Here is a 22,765-nt window from a genome sequence, read left to right as displayed (position 1 = left end):
ATGTAGTTGCATCTAAGTGCATATAAAAAAACCAAAAAAAAATCAAAAAATCAAACAAAAAAAAATATTTCACAAAAAATGTTCTTGTAGTTGCATTCTCATTTTTAGGATTCAGTTTAGTTGCATATTCATATAGGCTGCATTAATGCAAGGGAGTGATGATTGGTTTTTCCTTGAGAGAATATCACTTTCAGAATTCGGTTCGCTGCCCTAGTTTCTAGTTTTCTGATGCATGTAAACAAGAAAGAAGTCAAGACTGATCCATGCTTTGAACTTGTTGATTCAATCAAGGTTTGATTAGTTCCAGCCTTATCTAAGTGAGAACCATCAGTTGACAATCTAATTATCATGTTTGTGCATGTCATTGTGAACTCATGGGTACCCTTAAAATATTTGAGCTCTCTTATCCTTTTTACCACTCTTTGCTAGCTCAAATAGCTGTTCTCTCATCTTGAAGCAGTTCCCTGCCTTGAACCAAACCTTCCTTGAATCCAGAAACACTATAGTGAGAGATGTGAGGCCTTTTTCTGAATAAACTTGACAGAAAGTGTTGGGTTTAGGGCGACAAGTGTAGAGTCTCATGTAGATCTAGCTCTGCATCATGAGTCTAGAGTAGGCTAGGAAGAGATTTTGGGAAACACTGAGTGAAAAAGAGAGAGTTTGAAATGAGAACCAGGGGATGGTAAAGAAAAGAAAGCGGTTTGGTGTCTGCTGTTTAAAGAAAGAAAAGCTCTTGTGTTTTGAAAAGAAAAGTCTAGCCTATAAGTAAAAAGGAAAGAAAAGAAGCCAAAAGGCTCAAGTGTTTGAAAAGAAAAGAAAAGAGGCTAGACAGTGTTATGTGAGAAAGAGCTAAGTGGAAGGTTCAGACCCCAAAGCCTGAGTTTAAAGATGAAAAGATGAATCCCCTGGTGAGAAAAAATGAATGAGAGTGAAGTGAGGAGTGGGTTGATGAGGCAATGAATGTCTTGGTAGAAGAGTAGCTAGGGTGTGTTCTTCATGAGAGTATAGTTAAGGTAGAACACCAACTTGGGGCATTGGGTAGATGGGATTCTACTCTTGTATGCACCAATTGCCTTTTACCCTTAGCCTTCTGTTAACGTTTATTTTTCTTGAGTGATCCCTTGAGCTGCATTGAAACCACAAGCACTGAATGAGATCATCTTTGTCTCATAACCCTGTCCCAAGACAAGTGAGTTCACATGATTTGCATAAATATGATCCACATGAGCTTAAATGAATGTCAAAAGGTTGGAACTATGGCTGTTTGTGAAAACTTAAGCTTGAGCTTGATTCATTTTATGATGAGTATGGAAAAAGTCTTGTGAGTAATCTTGTTTGCACTGTATCTTAGAATTATCAACTAGGACAATGAGCCTTGAATTCTTTTAGTGATACACTCTCTCATTAAGGAATATGAACTCCCAATGCATCCAACCTCTTTCTCTCATTTGCTCTTTTTGTTTGAGGACAAGCAAAGGACAAGTGTGGGGGAGTTGATATGTTAATAATTTGCATCATTTAGGTTGTATATTTCATTCCAAATCATATATTATTTCATGCATTTTAGGTCTTTAGGTGTTGTTTTAGGGCTCAGGGGTTCCATTAGGTCCCAATGAGTCTTTGCATGGTTTGGAGTGTTTATCAGGTATATGGAGCTATTTGGAGCTGAAAAGGTGAAACCAGGAAAAGAAATAATGATCAGAGCTTTAAAAATGGTGAAAGCAGCCTTTTGGATGTTCTCGGCGCTAGCCTGTACCGCGGGAAGCTTTTTCTCGGCTATTCTCATGTACCGCGGGTGGATTTCTCGGCCAAAACGTGTACCGGCTGTTCAAGTTTCTCGGCCAAAATTCCCGGGTGCAGATACATCTCTGAAATCGCCTAACGGAAGGTCTTTCCGAGCGATTCAGCCTCCGGGGTCTTCAACAAAGATCAAGATAATGGAGTCTAGATCTCAGAACAGTTAGAAGCGATGAGTTTGGAGCACCGAGTTGAAAGATACCGCCACCAGAAGAGAAGACAGACCTCTCTCGCATCCGTTCTGGAGCAATCCCATACGTCTGGAAAGATCGCCTGTCCGGGAAGTCTTAACGTCCGATTCAGATTACAGAGTCTTTAGAAATGTTTGAGATGATCAGGTCACGGATCCAGAACAGGTGGAATCATTTGATTTGGAGTTGTGAGCAGAGAGTTAAGGTCACCGGAAGGCACACCTGTCTCGCTACAGTTTCAAGACCGGTCCGATGAATCACAGAGATTGCATGGGACGATGCCTTTCCATTCTGATTCAGCTGCCGAGGTCTTCATCAAGATTCTATATCTTTAAGTAATCTTTCCATAACGTCTGAGATCATCTAGTTTGGAGCTATGTGCTGAAAGATACAGTCTCCGGAGTGAACACTGGTCCAAGAGCTTCTTGTTGATCATTTCAATGCATTGCAGAGATGAGCCGTCCAGGGAACCTTCCACTCCCCGAGACTGTATCTAGATTAGGAGTGCTTAGGGCTAGATTTATTGATTCATCTCTCTAAACAGCTGTTCTCTTGGCTAGATCCTTGCATATCACTTCAGATCTAGATTCTGGGAATTTCATGCACCAAAAGTGTTTGATGAAATTCCTGAAAGAGCTGTATTAGAGGTTTAAGCATTTGCTGCATGATGATGTCTTGTTATTTGCTTGAATGATCTTTTAGAAATTTTTATTAATGCTCACTGATTCATATTTCACAAATGATGATTTGGTTTGAAAATGGATTAGTGTAGAGGTTAATACCTTCATGAAGAGGATTAATCTAGATTAGAGTTCTTAATCATTTGAATCATGTCTCATCATTGTCATTAGAATTTCTAGTTTAGCACCAAAGCACCCTAGCTAACTATCATGTCTAGAATCTCATGGTTCCATCATCTCATATTCATATCACTTGTCTTAGTTGTCATTAATCAATCAAAACCTCACCTGTTCACTTGTCTTAGTGTAGAGGTTAATACCTTCTTGTTTTAAGTTCTTAGTTGTCATTAATCAATCAAAACCTCACCTGTTCACTTGAATTGAGAAACTGATCATATAGCTTAGTATCTATCACCACAGTCTTGGATTGACAACATCTTTTGTGCTACTTTGACAAGGGGATTGATAGCCCTAAGAACCATTAAAGTCTTGTCTATCAGGATGCCAAGCCTAGACTCTTGAGGTGGGTTCAAATCTTGCAGGAATTTGATATGGAAGTGCAAGACAATAAAGGCATTGAGAATGGAGCTGCTGATCATCTATCTAGGCTTAGAGTGGAATCAGATGTATTTCTAGATGACTCACTTCCTGAAGAGCATCTAAGAGTTGTCAAGTCTTACTTAGAGGTGGAGAAGGCTAATGCTATAAGAGGAGTTTACCTTGGTTTGCAGATATTGTTAACTATCTTTCTTGTGGTGTAGAGCCACCAGAACTGGATGCCTATCACAGAAAGAAATTCTTCAAAGAGGTGCAAAGATATCATTGGGATGAACCTTATTTGTATGTGCTGAACAAAGGCCACTTGTATAGGAGATGCTTAGCTGAGGAAGAGATGCAACCCAGTGCTACAGGAATGTCATGGTTCTGCTTATGGAGGATACTTAGGAGCTTTCAAGACAGTGGCCAAGGTGTTACAATCAGGGTTTTAATGGCCTACAATGTTCAGAGATGCCCAAGTTGTTGTGTCTAGCTGTGATGCCTGCGAGAGGCATGGAAAAATCTCCAAAAGGAATGAGATGCCTCAGAATCCTATCTTTGAGGTGGAGGTCTTTCATTGTTCGGGAATAGACCTCATGGGGCCTTTCATTTCTTCAAATGGGAAGCAGTACATCCTTGTTTCTGTGGACTATGTTTCCAAATGGGTTGAGGCTGTCGCTTCCCCAACCAATGACTCTAAAGTGGTGGTCAAGCTTTTCAAAAGCATCATCTTCCCAAGGTTTGGGGTTCTTAGAGTAGTGATAAGTGATGGAGGTTCTCATTTTGTGAATAAGACTCTAGAGGGGCTGTTAAGGAAGCATGGTGTCAAGCACAAGATAGCTAGTCCATATCACCCTCAGACCAGCGGCCAAGTAAAGGTTTCAAACAGACAGATCAAGGCCATCTTAAAAAGAACAGTAAGTAACTCAAGGAAAGACTGGAGCAGGAAGTTAGATGATGCTCTTTGGGCCTATTGGACTGCTTTCAAGACACCTATTGGCACATCTCCCTTCAACCTTCTCTATGGAAAGAGCTGCCACTTACCAGTAGAGCTTGAGTACAAGGCTCTCTGGGCTGTTAAGATGATGAATTTTTACATTAAAACAGCTCAAGAGAAGATGGTGCTTCAGTTACATGAGCTAGAGGAAGTAAGACTCAATGCTTTTGAGACTGTAAGGATTTACAAAGAAAAGACCAAGATCCTGCATGATCAGAAGATTCTTAAGAGAGAATTCAAGGAAGGAGACCTTATTCTCTTGTTTAACTCAAAGCTCAAGCTCTTTCCTGGCAAGTTAAGGTCAAGATGTTCAGGACCATTCAGGGTTTTGGAGGTTAGAAGCTATGGAGCATTGGTCTTGGAAGGAAAGGATGGAAAGGGTTTTGTTGTGAATGGACAAAGGGTCAAGCATTACCTGGTTTCCGAGAAGAGAGAGGAAGCTTCTTTAGTTCCTTTTGATGATCCACCAACATGTTAAACAGGTTTTCAAAGTCAAACTTAGTGACATTAAACAAAGTGCTCTTGGGAGACACCCCAAGCTTATCCTTGTACATAGTTCTTTTAATCTTTTCTTTTCTTTCTTTTTATGTTTTAGTATATTTTGATGGGTTTTGTGAGGTGTTCTCAGGTCCCAGATAACTTTTGGAGGCTATGGCTCAAGAACAAAATGAAATTGAGGTTGTGAGAAGACTGACAAAGGGGTTAAGGCATGGAAACTTGATGGACGCCTTGTGTGCTACTTGGGTGTGCGGCTCAGTCAGGCTAGGCACCAACTCGCACATGAACTTGCAAAAGACACCGACTTGGATGTGTGAGTCATTCACCTAGCAGAAAAAGGTTTGAGCAAGAAAAATCTCTAAGTGTTGCTGGTCTGCGAGTTGGGTCTGCTAGTTAGATCCATATGAGACCAAGCCGCACAAATGTTCTGAGGGTGATGAGTGCGAGTTAGGCCTGCGAGTTGGAACAAAAGAAGACCAGGCTGTACGAGTATTCGCTGAATGCACCGACCTGGTCATGCGAGACGGTCAAGGAGCAGCCTCAGTCGCACATCGAGTGAAAGAGCTGAGACGTCCAAGTAGTTGTTTGTGCGACTAGGGCGTGCGGCTTGAGCCAAGGAGGGACCGAGTCACACAAATACTCGCTGAAGAAGCCAGGCCGCACACCAAAAGAAGAACAAGGAGTTCAAGGGTGGATTAGCACGACTCAGGTCTGCGAGTTAGACAAAAAAAGACCAGGCCGCACAAAAGAGAAGGCCAAAGCTTTAAAGAGAGTTTTGTGTGCGACCTAGGTGTGTGAGATAGGAGGAACATTGTCCCAAGTCACACATAAACTCGCTGAACACACCGAGATGGTTGTGCAGGATGATCAGGTCGAGTCCAAGTCGCACAAGAGGTCAAAATGGGTCTGGTCAACGAAAAAACAGGGAGAAAAACCTTGACTGGTCAAAATGGATCTATTGACCAAAGGACAAAAGCATGCACCTAGTCCCACACTCTCTCTTCCTCAAGGAGAAAACGAGTTTGCCTTCTAAACCCCATTTTCTCCATTGTTTCCTTCAAAACTATCTTATTACTTCACCAAATTTATTGATTCAAAGTGCTCTGAGCTTGATTTTGAGTTGGTAATCTCATCCTGTTATAATTTCGAACTCATTGCATCATAATCCCAAGGTATTCACTCTGTTAAAACTCATCTTTTTCCATGTTCTTAAATGGTGATTTTGAGCTTCATTGTGTGAAATCGATTTTAATAGGTTGTTAGAGACCTTGGGATTATTTTTATAAATGCTAGGGTGCTAGATTATCATGGAAAACAGATCTCTTTCTTGGAGATTCACTGTTCTTGAGTTTTGAAAATTGTTGCAAGATAATTCATTGAAAAATTGATTTTTCTTGAAAAGGAGATGAACTTGTTTCTTGCTGAGTCATTGCTTTGCACTCTTGTTTTGCATTGCTATGAATTTATTGGACTGATGTTTGGCTTGAGAAACATGTTCATGTTCTTTAGAAGTCGATTTTTGCAACAATTTTTCAAAATTCTTGAGAACTTTGTAGAACTTGATCTTGTGCTAACTTGTTTCTGAGAAAATTTTTGGCAGATGACTGAGAGAACCAATGCCCTTGCTCATATGAAGAAAGGTCTTGCATCCAAAGACAAGAGCTTGGTGTCAGGATCTTCAAAGCCAAAAGGGAATTGACAAGACACCAAGAAGGGTACAAAGAAATCAAAGGGTGAAGAAGTGCCAAAAAGAACAAGGAATGAGGAGAAAGCTTTGGTGGTTGCTTCTGGCTCCAACAAGAAAGGAAAACAATTAACTGTGGTCTCTGATGATGAACAGACTGAGAGCAGTTCAAGCAGCTCAGCTGGAGGTTCCCAAGGTGCCATTCAAGAGGCAAATGGGGATCCAGCAAGGGAGGTTCCCTGATGTGGAAGTTTTAAAAGAAGATTGGCATCTATGAGGAGGTCAAGACTTTGCTTGGGCACATGGGTATTGAATCCCTCTTGGAACTGAGAGAAGTAGCTTATGAGGAGGAGTCTCAAGAGTTCTTGGCCTCTCTTGAAGTTGATATGTACATGCCAAGGGATCCAAGAGTGATTTAAGGACGAGGTCTCGGAATTATAGAGTTTCAGGGGAAAGGAACGGTCAACTAGGTAACATTCATGGAGTTGACTCAGATATTTGGATTCTCTGCACCTGAAAACACACCTCTCGCTCTTTACAAGGAAGATCTTGAAGGTTTGTGTGCATCCATTGCATTTGGGAAGTTTAGAGCTGGAGTAGCTAAGGCTTCTTGGATAAGAAACCCTGTTCTAAGATATGTTCATAAGATCCTTGCTCACAGCTTCTATTTCAAGCTTGATGTTGGGAGAGTTCACAAATTGGATCTGAACCTCCTTGGTGTGGGACTGAAACCGTTAATGCCAACTCATGAGGATGGGAAACCTTATGACGGATATTCTTACACACCATGCCTTGCCTCTCAACTACCAAGAGCTTTGATTGACTACAAGGAGAGCATTTGGGATTCAAAGAAGAAGGATGCAAAGCTGGTCCATGGTTGGGTTGTAACAAATATTTTGAAGGCAAGAGGATACAGGTTTAAGGAAAGTAAGGCAGGGTTGATCTGATTAATGAAGCACATCTGTGCAAGATTGGTTTTATTTCAAGGAAGAGTTGGCGCCAAGCTGGTTTACAACTTCAAGTACTTCAAAGATGAGCCACTTCAAGTTCTCCTGCCCAATCCCTCCCTCACCACGCTCCAAGTAAAGCGTTATATTCACTTCTACTATCTGAAGGAAGAGCTCTACAATGTCCAAACTGATCCATCAGTTCTCAAGTACAAGAAGGCTTACAAAGAAGAAGCTTCCAAGGGAAAGAAAGCAGCTGTTGAAGCTGGTGCTGAAGATGATGGTATGCCTCCACCTCAGAAAAATTATGGAGGGAACAGATACCACTTTGATGATTGCAATTGGGAAGGGCCAGGCACCTCAGGGTTCATACCTCAGCAAAAGAATGCTGTCCTTCTGCAATGGTATCAGGACAAAATGATACACAAGATGGCTAAGTGTATCAAGGAGATGAAAAAGAGAATCAAGAAGCTTGAGAACCCTTGCAAAGGAGGATCTCCACCACCAGTTTCACCAAGACACTGAGAAGATATTGGAGAGAGCTCCACCACTTGCACAGCATTGGTACCATACGACACAGCATGGGTGGACCTTGAAGCCGTTTCTGAGGAGCCAAGCCAGCACTCTTGGGAGACACCATCTGGTAACACATCAAACCCCTCATACTCTTTGGGGTCAGACTTCCAAAATTACTAGGTAACCTCTCCAAACCTTTGTACATATGCATCTTGTTCATATCATTTTATTTTGCATCTTTCTTGCTTTTGCTTTTCACTTCTCTCTTGCACTTTGATAACAGAAGGGACTGTGTTATTTAAGTGTGGGGGAGGAGTTTTGTGTCTACTAATCTTGTTTTCTCTGTTCTTATTTTCTACTTTGACTCTTGAGTCACATTCTTGCATGCATCCATGTAGTTGCATCTAAGTGCATATAAAAACAAAAAAAAATCAAAAAAATCAGAAAAATCTTCAGAAAAAATGTTCATTCTAGTTGCATTTCACATTTTTTAGGATTGAGTCTAGTTGCATCATATAGGTTGCATTGTGCATGGGAGTGATGATAGGTTTTTTCCCTGAGAGTACATCACTTTGAGAATTTGGATTAAATATGCTTGTGAAATGACTTCTGTGCTTGCAAAGGTTGAAATGATTTGAATCTGAGAAGTAAGTTTGAATTGAACTCAACTCTAATAAGTGAAAACCTTGAACTTGAGTTGAAATTATCTTGTGATGTATTGTTTGAATAAGCTTGTGGATACTGATATACATATTTGAGCTAGAATCCTGTTTTTACCACCCTCTTCCTTAGCTCAAATATCTGAACCCGCATATGGATCAGTTTTCCTCACCCTGAACCCATCCTTCCTTCAAGCCAAATGTTTGTGTGTGATTGAAAGGCCACCTTGGATCAAACTTAGCAGAAAGTGTTAGGTTTAGAGCGACAAGGGCAAGTCTCATTGAGTGTTAAGTTCCATCACCAAGGAGCTGAGAGATTTGGCAAGAACTAAGTGTGGGGGAGTACTTGTTGGTGAGTGGAAAAAGGAGAGATGAGTGGAAAAAGGAGGGTGGAGAGAAAACTAGGGGATAGATAAGAAAAGAAATAAGTCTTGGAGTTGTGAGTTAAAGAAAGTGAGCTCTAGTGTTCTAAAAAGAGAGAGCCTAGCCTCTAAGTGATATATCATGGTTTTTATGGTTTTTAACCATGGTATAAGTCTTATTTATAGAGTCTTTTTAGTGTCTTTCGAGTCTTTTGGAGTTTTTTGAGGTCGTAGGTACGTTTGGAGCTTAACTGGAGACTTTGGAGCACTTTGGAGTTTAATCAGGATCAAATTCGTCAAGTATGAATTTTGTGCTTTAGTGTCGCTCGACACCATGGAGAGTGACATTCGACACTTGTCAGAGAAATAAGGAAAAGGCGATTTTGTTTCCTATTTAAATAAGGAGTTGGGCCCAAACGTTTTCAAGGAAGCCCAAAACGTGTTTTAGAGATATATATAGGATTTTTATTCCCTTTTTATCGAGACCTTAGATTTTTGAGAGAGAGATACTCTGAGTTTTTGCTTTGGACAATTTTGAGAGCTAGGGGAGACAAGTCTGAACTCTGTTCGTTTAAAGAGAAGATTTCGAACCCCTTTATCTATTTCGATTTAATCTATTGCTTTCTATTCATCATGTTTGTTGTTCCAATAATCATGTCTGAGTAGATCACCTGTTAGGTTTAGGGTTCAATTAGGGTTTTCTCTGAATGTTTGATTAACTTGCTAGTTAGGGTTCATATCTGTTAGTTCTTCATCCTAGGTTGTTCTTACTGCTAATTCTGGATTGATCACCTAGAACTTAGATCTTAGGTTGCTTAATTGACACGAAAGTGTAATTGAATAACTGGGAAGAACCTAGGTTGAGCAAAGTAGCTATTCGCAAAGGAATTTGGTTTAGTTGCTTTGTGAAATTATCGAACTTGTGCATTAAGGCTGGTTTAAATCTGTAGGATTTGCAAAGGAATTTGGGATTCTAGGATTTTAACTTAGATAAATCTCACAACGGAAGTTGGTTAATTATAATTCTCTGTTTCGAGTTCAAGAACCGAGCTTAATAACTGAACCCTGATTAGGTAAGTTGAACTGCATTCATTGATCTCCTGAAAACGCCCTAGACCTAGTCTTTACCCAATCGAACTTACAACCGTTTTTACTGCTGCTTAATTTACTTCTGTCGCATTGCTATTTACTTCCTATATCTCTGCTTAGCGTAACTCTATCTCTACAAGGTTTATTAAGTGATCTCTTGTCTCTGTGGTTCGACCCCTAGATACTACAACTGCACATATTTGCTCTTGCAGAGTAGCTTAGGGATTGAACTTTGAGCAGATCAAGTTTTGGCGCCGTTGCCGGGGACTTGGTTAACCTAGTTTTTGAGTTTCGACTAAGTTTTCCTTCTTAGTGTCGAGCGACACCACTTGTGGTGTTGAGCGACACCTTTCTCTCTTTGTTTTTGGTGTTTCAGGTTTATGCATACTCGTGGAACCAGAAGCAACAAGGACATCCCGCTAGTGAATTTGAGCAACGAGGAGCTAGCTGAGTTAGAGCGAACGAACAGGAAAGCAAGGATCCGCAATGATGGAATACGCCAATGGACTTGTTCGTGATGATGCTGGTGTCTAGAGAGACCAAGAGGGTCATATGTGCAATGCGAGAGGCCAAAGGCTTGACGGAGATGGCAACATCATTCCACCAGCACCTTTACTAGTGGATGTTATTGACCAGAATCCACCACCTGCACCGCGTGGTAATGCTGTGATCGTTCCACATTAGAGGAACGTTCCAGAGGATCGGAATGTGAGGGAACCTGCACCTGCAGCTCGTCGTGGATGAACACTTGGGGATTACAACAGGTCTGAGCAGTTCTATGCAAATCGTTCTGCGATTCGCGCCCCTGCGTTTCAAAGAAACGATTTTGAGCTGAAACCTGTGTACTACACTCTTGTGGGTCAGCATCCTTTCCATGGCCACTCTCATGAGCACCCTATGGATCACATCGAGAGGTTTGAGGACTTGGTCAACAGCATCAAATACAATGGAGTGTCCAATGATTTCCTCCTCTACAAGCTGTTTCCTTACTCTCTTGCTGGAGAAGCAGCTAACTGGTTGAAGGAGTTGGAGCCAGGATTACTCACCACTTGGGAAGAGACCAGGAATGCCTTCCTGCACAACTTTTTCGATGATGCTAGGTCTGAGGAGTTGAGGACAAAAATTTCAACTTTTTCTCAGGAACCAACTGAACCATTCAAAGCTTCTTGGGTGCGATTCAAATCGTACCAGCGAGACTGTCCCCATCATGGCTTCAGCGATGTGCAGTTGTTGGGTATCTTCTTCAGAGGTATCAACTGGAGGTATCAGATGGCACTTGATGGAGCAAGCAATGGTGACTTCAACACCAGATACCCAGAAGAAGCTGTTGAGCTCATCGAAAACTTGGCATCCAGCAATAGCACCAAGAATGCTGATCTTGAGCGAAAGAAACAAGCTGGGAACATGGATAGATCGCAGATCGCTGAGGTGAAAGCTAAACTTGACTCTGTGCACAGCCTTTTAGTGGGTAAGAAATCTGTCAGATTCGCACAGGAGGTGGAGAGTTTCGAACCTGAGGATGAAGCTGAGGTGGAGGATGTCAACTTTGTCAGTGGATCAGGATTTCAGGGTCAGCGGTTTGGTAATCAGCAAGGTAACAAAAGCTACAGTGGAAATTACAATGCAAACAATAAGAGGAGTACCTTCAACAGTAATCAGAACTTCTCTGGTTACACGCCAACGCCTCAGTACCAGAAGCCCTTTTCCAACAACAGTTTCTCCAGAAATTACAGCACTCCTTCATCTCAACCTCAAAATCCTGACAATGAGATGAAGTCTATGCTGGAACAAATTCTGGAAGGTCATCAGAAGCTCAGTGTGGACTTTAATGGGAAGATGGATGCTCTCTACCTTGATCTGAATGGGAAAATCAAAGCTCTGAACACCCATGTCAAGCAGGTCGATACGCAGGTTGCTCAAACTGCAGGTTCTGTTAAAAGACAAGAAGGTTTTCTTCCTGGGAAGACTGTCACCAATTCAAGGCATCACTGCAGTGCTATCACGTTGAGGAGTGGTAAAAATCTGAGTTCAGAGCCCAAAAAGACGCCTCCTGCACCTGAAGTCGTGGATTTGGAAAACCCTGAAGAAGTTCCTGAGATTGCAGAGCCGGTGTCGAGCGACACCACAACTACTGTCGCACGTCACCAACCACAGAGCAAAGCTGTTGATGTTCCGAATCCGAAATCTGCTGAGGAGAAAGTCTACAAACCTAAAGTTCCTTACCCAAGGAGCCCTAGGAAGTCCAAGCAAGAGCTTGATGAAGCACGATGCAAAGCCCTGATGGAAAAGCTTGTGATTGAGATACTTTTGGTTGATGCTGTAAAGATCACTCCTGTTATCAGACGCTATGTGAAGCGAATGGTGACCAATAATCTCAGCCATGAACAAGGAGTGATGATGATTTCTGAGCAAGTCAGTGCAGTGATTCAGAACCGAATTCGAGAGAAGCTATCTGATCCAGGAAGCTTTGTCTTGGATTGCTCTATCTTCACAGAGAGATTCAAGAGATCGCTGTGTGATCTGGGTTCAACTGTTAACCTCATGCCTTATTCAGTAGCTGTTAATCTTGGCATGACTGACTTCAAGCCCACAAGGATATCTCTTATCCTAGCTGATCGATCGACAAGGATACCAGAAGGAGTGTTGGAGGATGTTCCAATCAAGATTGGAGACTGCATGATACCGACTGACTTTGTGGTTCTGGAGTATGGAGAGGAGCCTAAGGATCCTCTTATCCTTGGGAGACCTTTTCTAGCTACAGCAGGTGCTATCATCGATGTCAGGAAAGGCAGGATCGCTCTGATTGTTGGAGATCTGGTGATGAACTTTGACATGGACAAGCTGATGAAGAAGCCCACCATCGATGGTCAGACCTTCTATGTTGACACTCTCACAGAGTTTGCTGAGGAGATTTTCTATGAGATGCTGCCTACAGACCCACTGGAGAGAGTTTTGACCACGTCTGCAACTGAAGCTGAACACTTGGACGAAATTTCAGCATCTTACTCGAAGATGTTAGACTCCAGCGAGCATGTAATGCAGCTGGCATCGCAGATCGAACAGCTCAAGACCCCTGCAAAGGTGAAGCAGCTATCCGATTGGAGTGAGGAGAAAGCGCCCAAGATTGAGTTTAAACAACTCCCTGAAGGACTAAGGTACGCATTCCTGGGCTCTAATACCACCTATCCGGTCATTATCAACTCTTCTTTGAACAATGCTGAGGTTACCTTACTACTGAGCAAGCTGCGCAAGCATTGCAAAGCTTTTGGCTATTCTCTTGATGTTATTTCAGGTATCTCACCAGACTTGTGCATGCATCGAATTCACCTGGAGGATGAATCGAAGTCATCGATTCAACACCAGCGCAGGTTAAACCCTAACCTGAAAGACGTCGTGAAAAAGGAGATCATGAAGCTGCTGGAAGCTGGAATCATCTATCCAATTTCAGATAGTGCTTGGGTCAGTCCTGTGCACGGGGATATTAAGAAAGGAGGGGTTACAGTCGTGAAGAATGACAAAGATGAGCTGATTCCAATGCGCACAATGACTGGATACAAGATGTGCATCGATTACAAGAAGCTGAATGCAGCAACCATGAAAGATCACTTTCCATTGCCCTTTATTGATCAGATGCTGGAGAGACTTGCAAGGCACCCCTACTACTGCTTCCTCAATGGGTACTCAGGATTTTTCCAGATCCCTATCCACCCAGATTATCAGGAGAAGACCACCTTTACATGTCCATACGGCACTTTCGCATATCGCAGGATGTCCTTTGGACTTTGTAATGCTCCTGCGATGTTTCAGAGATGTATGATGTCCATCTTCACTGACATGATTGAGGATTTCATGGAGGTCTTTATGGATGATTTCTCAGTTTACGGATCATCTTTTAAGGACTGTCTGGATAATCTCTGCAAAGTTCTGGCTCGCTGTGAAGAGAAGCACTTGGTCCCTAACTGGGAAAAGTGTCATTTTATGGTCAGAGATGGGATTGTGCTTGGGCACAAGGTTTCTGCAGCTGCCATCGAAGTGGATCGCGCGAAGATTGACGTCATGACGAGCTTGCCACCATCTGATTCTGCGAAATCGGTTAGAAGCTTTCTGGGTCATGCAGGGTTCTATCGTCGCTTCATCAAAGACTTCAGCAAGATTGCACGTCCTCTCACTGCTCTACTATGCAAGGATGCTAAATTTGAGTTTACAGATGAGTGCCTTGCTGCGTTCGAACAGATCAAACATTCTTTGATAAGCGCCCCTATCGTGCAGCCTCCTGACTGGAATTTGCCTTTTGAGGTGATGTGTGATGCTAGTGATTTTGCTGTTGGTGCTGTTCTAGGACAGAAGAAGGACAAAAAGCTTCATGCAGTCTACTATGCCAGTCGAACTCTGGATGATGCTCAAACGAATTATGCTACCACTGAGAAGGAGCTGTTCGCTGTGGGATCGAAGGTGATTGTGCACACAGACCATTCTGCACTCAAATACTTGATGCAGAAGAAGGATGCAAAGCGGAGATTACTGCGATGGGTGTTACTTCTTCAAGAGTTCGATATTGAGGTCAAGGACAAGAAGGGTGTTGAGAATGGGGTGGCAGATCATCTCTCATTCATCAGGGTTGAAGATGATGTACCCATAGACGATTTTCTGCCAGAAGAGAATGTATACTATATGGAAACTGGGTTTCAGAGCAGATTTGACGAAGAATTGCAGGTTTTTCGAATTGGAGAAACGTTAGTGTCGAGCGACACTAGTGGTGTCGCGCGACACCTTGCTCAGCCGACCACAAAGACCTCTCAAATTCGAAGCAGACTTCCTGAGATCAGTTCAGCTGATGTATCTGCCACCCAACGTCCTTGGTATGCTGATATTGCCAATTATCTCGCTGCAGAGGCTGAGCCTGAGAACTCTAAGGGGTACGCGAAGAAGAAGTTCCTGAGAGAGCTGAGGAGATATCTCTGGAATGAGCCATATCTGTACAAGCACTGTTTTGATGGGATTTACAGAAGATGCATTGCAGAGTCAGAAGTTCCAGAGGTGCTGTTTCATTGTCATGGATCTGAATATGCTGGACACTTTGCAACCTTCAAAACAGTGTCTAGGGTTCTTCAAGCATGCTTTTGGTGGCCTACCATGTTTCACGACGCACATGCTTTCATCTCGCAGTGCAATGCTTGTCAGAGGAGAGGAAAGATCAGCAAAAGACATGAGATGCCACAGAATTTCATCCTTGAGGTTGAGGTATTTGATTGCTGGGGTATCGATTTCATGGGTCCTTTTCCCTCTTCTTATGGGAATAAGTACATCCTGGTTGCTGTTGATTATGTTTCAAAGTGGGTCGAAGCCATTGCCAGTCCCACCAACGATTCTTCAGTGGTTCTTAAGATGTTCAAGACCATCATCTTTTCTCGATTTGGAGTGCCTAGAATTGTTATAAGTGATGGTGGTTCTCACTTTATTAACAAGATTTTCGAGAAACTCCTCAGGAAACATGGAGTTCATCATCGAGTTGCAACTCCTTATCACCCTCAGACGAGTTGACAGGTCGAAGTGTCGAATCGGCAGATCAAGGAGATCTTGGAGAAGACAGTGGGTAAAACTCGAAAGGATTGGGCTGCGAAGTTGGACGATGCACTCTGGGCGTATAGGACAGCGTTCAAAACACCTCTAGGCACCACACATTTCCACCTGCTCTATGGAAAGCCCTGTCACCTTCCTGTGGAGATCGAACACAAGGCAGCCTGGGCTATAAAGCTGATGAATTTCGACATCAAGTCTGCTGCAGAAAGGAGACTGATACAGCTGAATGAGTTGGACGAAATCAGGCACCATGCCTACGAGAATTCAAAGCTGTACAAAGAGAGGACTAAGGCATATCACGATTCGAAAATCCTCTCCAGGCACTTTGAAACGAATGACCAGGTACTCCTGTATAACTCTCGCCTACAATTGTTTCCTGGTAAACTTCGTTCTCGATGGTCAGGTCCTTTCATAGTCAAAGAGGTTCGCCCCTATGGTGCCATCGTCCTCCTCACACCAGATGGCAGCAGGGAGTTCACAGTGAATGGACAAAGGGTAAAACACTACTGGGCCAAAGCTGAGATTCCGGATGGACATATCGTTCCTCTGGACGGTGCACCTCCTGCTTAAATCAAGTCAAGCTAATGACTTTAAACAAGCGCTTGGTGGAAGTCAATCCACTGGTGAGTCTGTATATAACTCTTTTTGTTTCAGTTGATTTTCGTTTTTCTTTTTCGTGTCTCAGGTGAAACAGAGGCTGGTGTCGAGCGACACCACCATCGGTGTCGCCTGTCACTTGTTATCTTGTTTCAACAAAAAAAAATAAATAAAAAAATAAAAAAGAAATTTAGGAAATCAAGTAACCGGAGTCAAACCAGAAATTCGGATTAGTCTGCTGCAATTTGGTACGAAGAGAACAAGTGTTGAACGACACCATCATAAGTGTCGCGCGACACCATCATTGCAGCCAGGTAAGTTCTCCGTTTTTCCTGTGTTTCTCTGTTTCTTTTCTTTTGTTTCGCCAACTTAGGACTCGATAACACTGGGGACAGTGTTATTCAAGTCTGGGAGAGGTAGTTGCTGACATTGTTTTTGTTTTTCTTAAGAGTCAGTTTTGTCAAAACGTTTTTGAGTAAAAACCTGTTGGAGATCGTGATGCTTTTCTTGGAATTATTGTGCTGACCTTTCATCTAAGTGACCACTGCTGCAGATTCAGTCTAGATCCGACTAATGAAAAATCCAAAGGCTGACCAGCTGACTAGAGGCGTCCATGTTTCCAACAGAATCCACTAACCTGGGCTAAGTTCTGAACTTCACTTTTAACTCGTTGATGTGACTAATGCCTTAGAGCTTGATTCCTCGTTCATACTTGATCAATGAAAGCCTGTGTGAAATTTAATGTTGGTGTTTCTCTCCCTGTGACGAGCTAAGAAGAAGAAAAAGAAAGAAAAAAAAAGGGCGAAAAGATTGAGATGATTTTCGCTTAGGAGTGAAGGGCTAGGAATGTTTCCAATGATCCCATTATTTCACTTCTAAGTTAGAATGATCACACAAAGGAAGGAAGTGAGGGATAGGAAAGTTTCCCATGACCCCATTATTCGCTGAAAACCTTTGATACAAGGTAAGGGGACAACTTGGGGACTCGATGGCAAACACCATCAGTACTCGTAGCTTTACCCTTATCGAGTATATGCCATAAAAAGGAGAAAAGAAAAAGATGATGAATGTGCGGAAAGAACAAGTCTGGGGGAGAGAAAAATACCAAAGATTGTATGGCTGATTTGTTTGAGTATAGTAGGGGAAAGAATCTAGAAGGTTCTTGGCATCTGAATCATCAGTGAGATCCAGCGATGAGGGTTTATGGACAATGTTGTGGAATTTAGGACTTAATCTGGAAAGCTGTGAATGTCTGCGGAGAAGTACATGGTGGTTCGATTTGGAATGATGAAGCAGTAGTTGAGTTGCAGGGTGATCGGTCAAAGCGATGCTCCTATGAAAGGTTGAGTCTCCGTGTTTTCAAACCTCTTTCTCTTATTTGGTGTTCTGTTTGCTTGAGGGCAAGCAAATGCTAAGTCTGGGGGAGTTGATATATCATGGTTTTTATGGTTTTTAACCATGGTATAAGTCTTATTTATAGAGTCTTTTTAGTGTCTTTCGAGTCTTTTGGAGTCTTTTCAGGTCATAGGTACGTTTGGAGCTTAACTGGAGACTTTGGAGCACTTTGGAGTTTAATCAGGATCAAATTGGTCAAGTATGGATTTTGTGCTTTAGTGTCGCTCGACACCATGGAGAGTGACACTCGACACTTGTCAGAGAAATAAGGAAAAGGCGATTTTGTTTCCTATTTGAAGAAGGAGTTGGGGCCAAACGTTTTCAAGGAAGCCCAAAACGTGTTTTAGAGATATATATAGGATTTTTATATCCTTTTTATCGAGACCTTAGATTTTTGAGAGAGAGATACTCTGAGTTTTTGCTTTGGACGATTTTGAGAGCTAGGGGAGATGAGTCTGAACTCTGTTCGTTTAGAGAGAAGATTTCGAACCCCTTTATCTATTTCGATTTAATCTATTGCTTTCTGTTCATCATGTTTGTTGTTCCAATAATCATGTCTGAGAAGATCACCTGTTGATAGACACGACTTTTTATGGTCTCAGGGCTATCAATCCCCTTGTCAATGTAGCACAAAGAGGTTTATCAATCCAAATGTGGTGTTAGACACTAAGCTATATGTTCAAGTTCTTAATTCAAGCAAACAAGAATAGGTTTTGATTAATCTAGAGACAACTATAAACATAAACAGGTTTAAAGACAAATGACAATGACAAATGATGTGAATATGATATGATGGAGGCATGAGATTCTAGACATGATAGTTGGTTAGGGTGCCTTGGTGTTAAACTAGAAATGCTAATGACAATGATGAGACATGATTCAAATGATTAAGAACTCTAATCTAGGTTAATCCTCTCATGAAGGTATTAACCCCTATACTAATCCATTTTCAAACCAAATTCCCATTTGTGAAACATGAATCAATATGCATTAACAAACAGCTCTTAATGATCATTCAAGCATTTAACAAATCATTCCCATGATGAAAAATTACTTAAACCTCTAACACAACTCTTTCAGGAATTTCATTAAACACTTTTGGTGCATGAAATTCCCAGAATCTAGATCTCAAGTGATTATCAAGGATCTAGCATAGAGAACAGCTGTTTAGAGAGATGAATCAATGAATCTAGCCCTAAGCACTCCTAATCTAACACTTTAGCACCCTAACCTACACATCTAGAACCTCATTAAGGTGACTACTCACTAATCATACTAATCTCTCTTAAACCTTTGCAAGTTGAGTAGATTAGCATGATTAATGATGAGAAATGGAGATGGAGATGATAGATTCAAAAGAAAACAGCTTTAAACACCCAGATCTCTTTAAACTCTCTTGATTAAACACTCAAATAAAGATATTTCTCTTCTTAATGGAGTCTTTTCACCAAAGAGGCAAGAAACAAAGGGAATAAAACTTAGTTCTCCCCCCAAAAAACCCTAAAAAGTATTTATACTTCCTTAAAAACGAACCGGGTCAGCCCGGAACAAACCGGGTCCTGACCCGGCTTTAATGGATAAAGTGGGAGTTACTGCGGGTCGGTCCAGTATGTCCCAGGTCGCACACCTAAGTCGCAGTAGATGAAGACTTGTCTTGTGAAGCCTGAATCGCCCTGTCTTAGCCGCACGCCTAAGTAGGAGTGTTTTGCGAGTGTTGCTGCGGCTTGGTCTCCTTCCTCTCCGACTCGCAGGGCTAAGGCGGTTTCTGGGGAATGTACAAACTGTGCGGGTTGGTCTCTATTGCACCCAGGTCGCAGGCTCAAGTCGGAGTGATTTGCGAGTGATCGTGCGGCATAGTTCCAGGCGCGGCTAACTCGCATGCCTAAGTCGCACGATTGTGGACTTAGCATTTCTCTTGCTCTTGAGCTTCAGACCTCTTCCAGTGATAGTTTACCCGCACATATCAACTCGCAGCATCAGCATTCAGGCGTTCATCTTCAGGCCTGCGGGTTAACCAAGTCGCAAGACCATCTCGCAGCATCCAGAGCAGCTTAGACCACTTCGCATTCCGGAGAGTGTAACTCCTATGAGACTTGTCCGAATTGAATTATTTCGGTTGCTGAAGACAGAGGACTCATTTATCTCCAACTTTGGTGAAGGAAACTTCGGTGCTTGGGAAGTGTAAGGCTTCCTGGAGGGCACATCTTTGCAGTGCATGTACGCGACCAGAGAGAGGCGTCTAGACATGTGTCCATTCCGGAGAGTGTATCTTTCTGCTCATAGATCCGAATTGAATGCTCTTGGACGTTCTGGAAAGAAGACTCAAATGTCTCTGGTTCTCATGAAGGACCCGGAAACTAAATCGGCCTGGAAGTGCACCGTCCTTCGCATCCTTTAGGACTGATCTGTTCGGTCCGGAATACCTGCGAGACTGGGGTTCCTTCCGACAAGCTTATCTCTCTGCTCACGCGTCCGAATTCCACGATTCCACTTGCTAAGAGACCGTGATGCAATGCTCTCCAACTTCTATGAAGCACCCGCCGTCTGAATCGGACCGGAAGGCTCCCCGGACAGGCGATTTCTGAGACACGTTCATACCCGGAGATTTTGGCCGATACACTTCATTCGCGGTACATGAAAATGGCCGGTAAAGCTTCCCGCGGTACATGGAAATGGCCGGTAAAACCTTCCTGGCCAGCGAGAATGGCCGATAATCTCCCAGGACCCAATTTTTCCACTTTTTCAAGCTTTGCTCACCATTCCACCTCCTTGATTCATCTTTTCAGCTCCACATTCACCTGATAGACACTCAAAACATGCAATAGACTGATTGGGACCTAATGCATCTCCTAAGTTCTAAAACAAACCCTAAGGACCTAAAATGCATGAAATAAAACATGATTTGGAATGATTTATGCAACCTAAATGATGCAAATTATGAACATATCAACTCCCCCACACTTGTCCTTTGCTTGTCCTCAAGCAAAAAGAGCAAATGAGAGAAAGAGGTTGTATGCAATGGGAGTTCACATTTTCTTTTTGAGAGAAGTGATCACAATGAGAACTCAAGTTCATGCTCAATTATGCAATGCAAAGTCATACTCAGATATATATCAACTCAGCAAGGAATCTCCACAAGTTCATCTCTCTCTCAACTCTTTCACATTCATTAAGCTTTTATCAGGTGGATCTCATGATGCAAGGTTTAAACAAGCTGGCTTGGCTAGGGAGAGGCTATGAGATTAAAATGATCTCATCAGTGTTCAAGTGGGTTAAATGCAGCAAAGGGATCTCTCTATGAATGATCAAACTTTGGCAGAATGCTAAAGGTAAAAAGCAACCTATGCATACAAGGGCATAGACTCATCACACCCCACCCTCTACTCAAAGCTTCCTCACTTGCTCAAAAATCCTCACTTTTCACTCTCATTTTCCTCTCACTAGGGGATTCACTTTTCACTTTTCCTCTCAAGTCTTGGAACTCAAACTTTACACAGCTCTTTTTCTTTTACAACTTCTAGCCTCTTCTTTCTTTCTTAACAAAACATTTGAGCCTTTGGCTTCTTTTCTTCCTTTTTCACTTAGAGACTAGACTCTTTCTTTTCAACAAACCAGAGCTTACTTTCTCAAAACACCAAGACTGACTTCTTTTTCTTTCATTCCCCTAGTTATTTTCACTCTCTCTTTCCCACTCATCTCACCTTTTTCCACTCACCAAAGAGTCTTTTCCCCCACACTTAATCCTCGCCAAAACTCTCAGTTCCTTGATGTTGGAACACAGCACTCAATGAGACTTGCCCTTGTCGCTCTAAACCTAACACTTTCTGCTAAGTTTGATCCAAGATGGCCTTTCAATTCACACACAAACATTGGCTTAAAAGAAGGATGGGTTCAAGGTATGGGAACTGATCCTTGATGTGGATTCAGCTACTTGAGCTAAGGAAAAGAGTGGTGAAAACAGTGGTTCTAGCTCAAGTATGTATATTGGTATCCACAAGCTTTTTTCAAACAATGCATCACAAGATATTTTCAAGTCAGGTTCAAAGTTCCCACTTAATTAGAGTTGAGTTCAATTCAAACTTGCTTCTCAGATTCAAATCATTTCAGACTTTGCAAGCACAGAAAAAGATTCACAAGCATATTCAATTCAAGTTCTCAAAGTGATGTACTCTCTAGAAAACCTATCATTACTCCTTGCAAGATGCAACCTACATGCAAATGCAATTTAGACTCAATCCTAAAAATGAGAATGCAACTACATGATCATTTTTTTTTTGTGTAAAATTTTCAGATTTTTCCATTTTTTTTTTTTTGGTTTTTATATGTACTTAGATGAATATGCAACTAGAATGTGACTCAAGACTCAAAGTGTAAAATAAGAAAATAGAAAACATGATTAGTTAAGGATAAAACTCCTCCCCCACACTTAGATAACACAGTCCCTTGTGTTATAAAAGTATGAGAAAGAAGTGAAACCAAAGCAAACAGGCAAAATGCAAAAGAGAAAGAAAATCTACATGCTATTTACAAGGTTTTGAGTGGTACCTAGTGGCTGTTGAAATCGGACGCCAATGAGTAGGAGGGGTTCGATGTGTGGCCTGACGGTGTTTCCCAAGAATGGTGGCTGGCTTCATCACTTCCGTCGTCAAGATCTACCCAAGTGGTTCCATATGTGACCAAGGCTGTGCAGTTCATGGAACTCTCCCCAACTTCCTCTCTGTTCCTTGGTGAAACCGGTGCTGGAGCTCCACCTTTGCAAGGGTTTCAAGCTTCTTGATCCTCTTCTTCATCTCCTTGATGCATTTGGCCATCTTGTGGATGGTTTTGTCTTGGTACTTGCACCATTGTTGGAGAATACCAATCTTCTGTTGAGCTCTGAACCCTGAAGTGCCTGGTTCCTCCCAGTTGTAATCATCAAAGTGATATCTGTTTCCACCAAGACGTTTTTGAGGTGGGGGCAGATCATCATCTTGAGCACCAGCTGCACTTGTGGTAGCATCTTCAGCGGTTGCTTTCTTTCCCTTTGAGGCTTCTTCTCTGCAAGCTTGCTTGTATGTGAGGATTGGTGGATCAGTTTGGACATTGTACAGCTCTTCCTTCAGCAAGAAGAAGTGAATGTTCCTTTTAACTTGGACTGTGGTGATGGAGGGATTGGGTAGGAGAACTTGGGCTGGTTCACTGATGAGTGTCTTGAAGTTGTAGACTACCTTGGTACCCACTCTTCCTTGGAGAAAGC

General features: G+C 42.2%; 1 non-coding gene and 1 pseudogene across 1 annotated transcript; both read right to left on the bottom strand.

Annotated features, from left to right (window-relative positions):
* LOC112089121 overlaps positions 1-22,765 on the bottom strand; it is a 112,674-nt pseudogene that overhangs the window by 85,988 nt on the left and 3,921 nt on the right.
* On the bottom strand, positions 11,065-11,171 carry LOC112089629. Its single transcript, XR_002901255.1, has one exon. It is a non-coding gene; the product is annotated as a small nucleolar RNA R71 (small nucleolar RNA).

Source organism: Eutrema salsugineum, unplaced genomic scaffold (assembly GCF_000478725.1).
Source record: "Eutrema salsugineum unplaced genomic scaffold, Eutsalg1_0 scaffold_12, whole genome shotgun sequence".
NCBI classification, from domain to species: domain Eukaryota; kingdom Viridiplantae; phylum Streptophyta; class Magnoliopsida; order Brassicales; family Brassicaceae; genus Eutrema; species Eutrema salsugineum.
The sequence above is the reverse complement of the archived record's forward strand: the minus strand, read 5'-3'. Positions and strand labels throughout refer to the sequence as shown.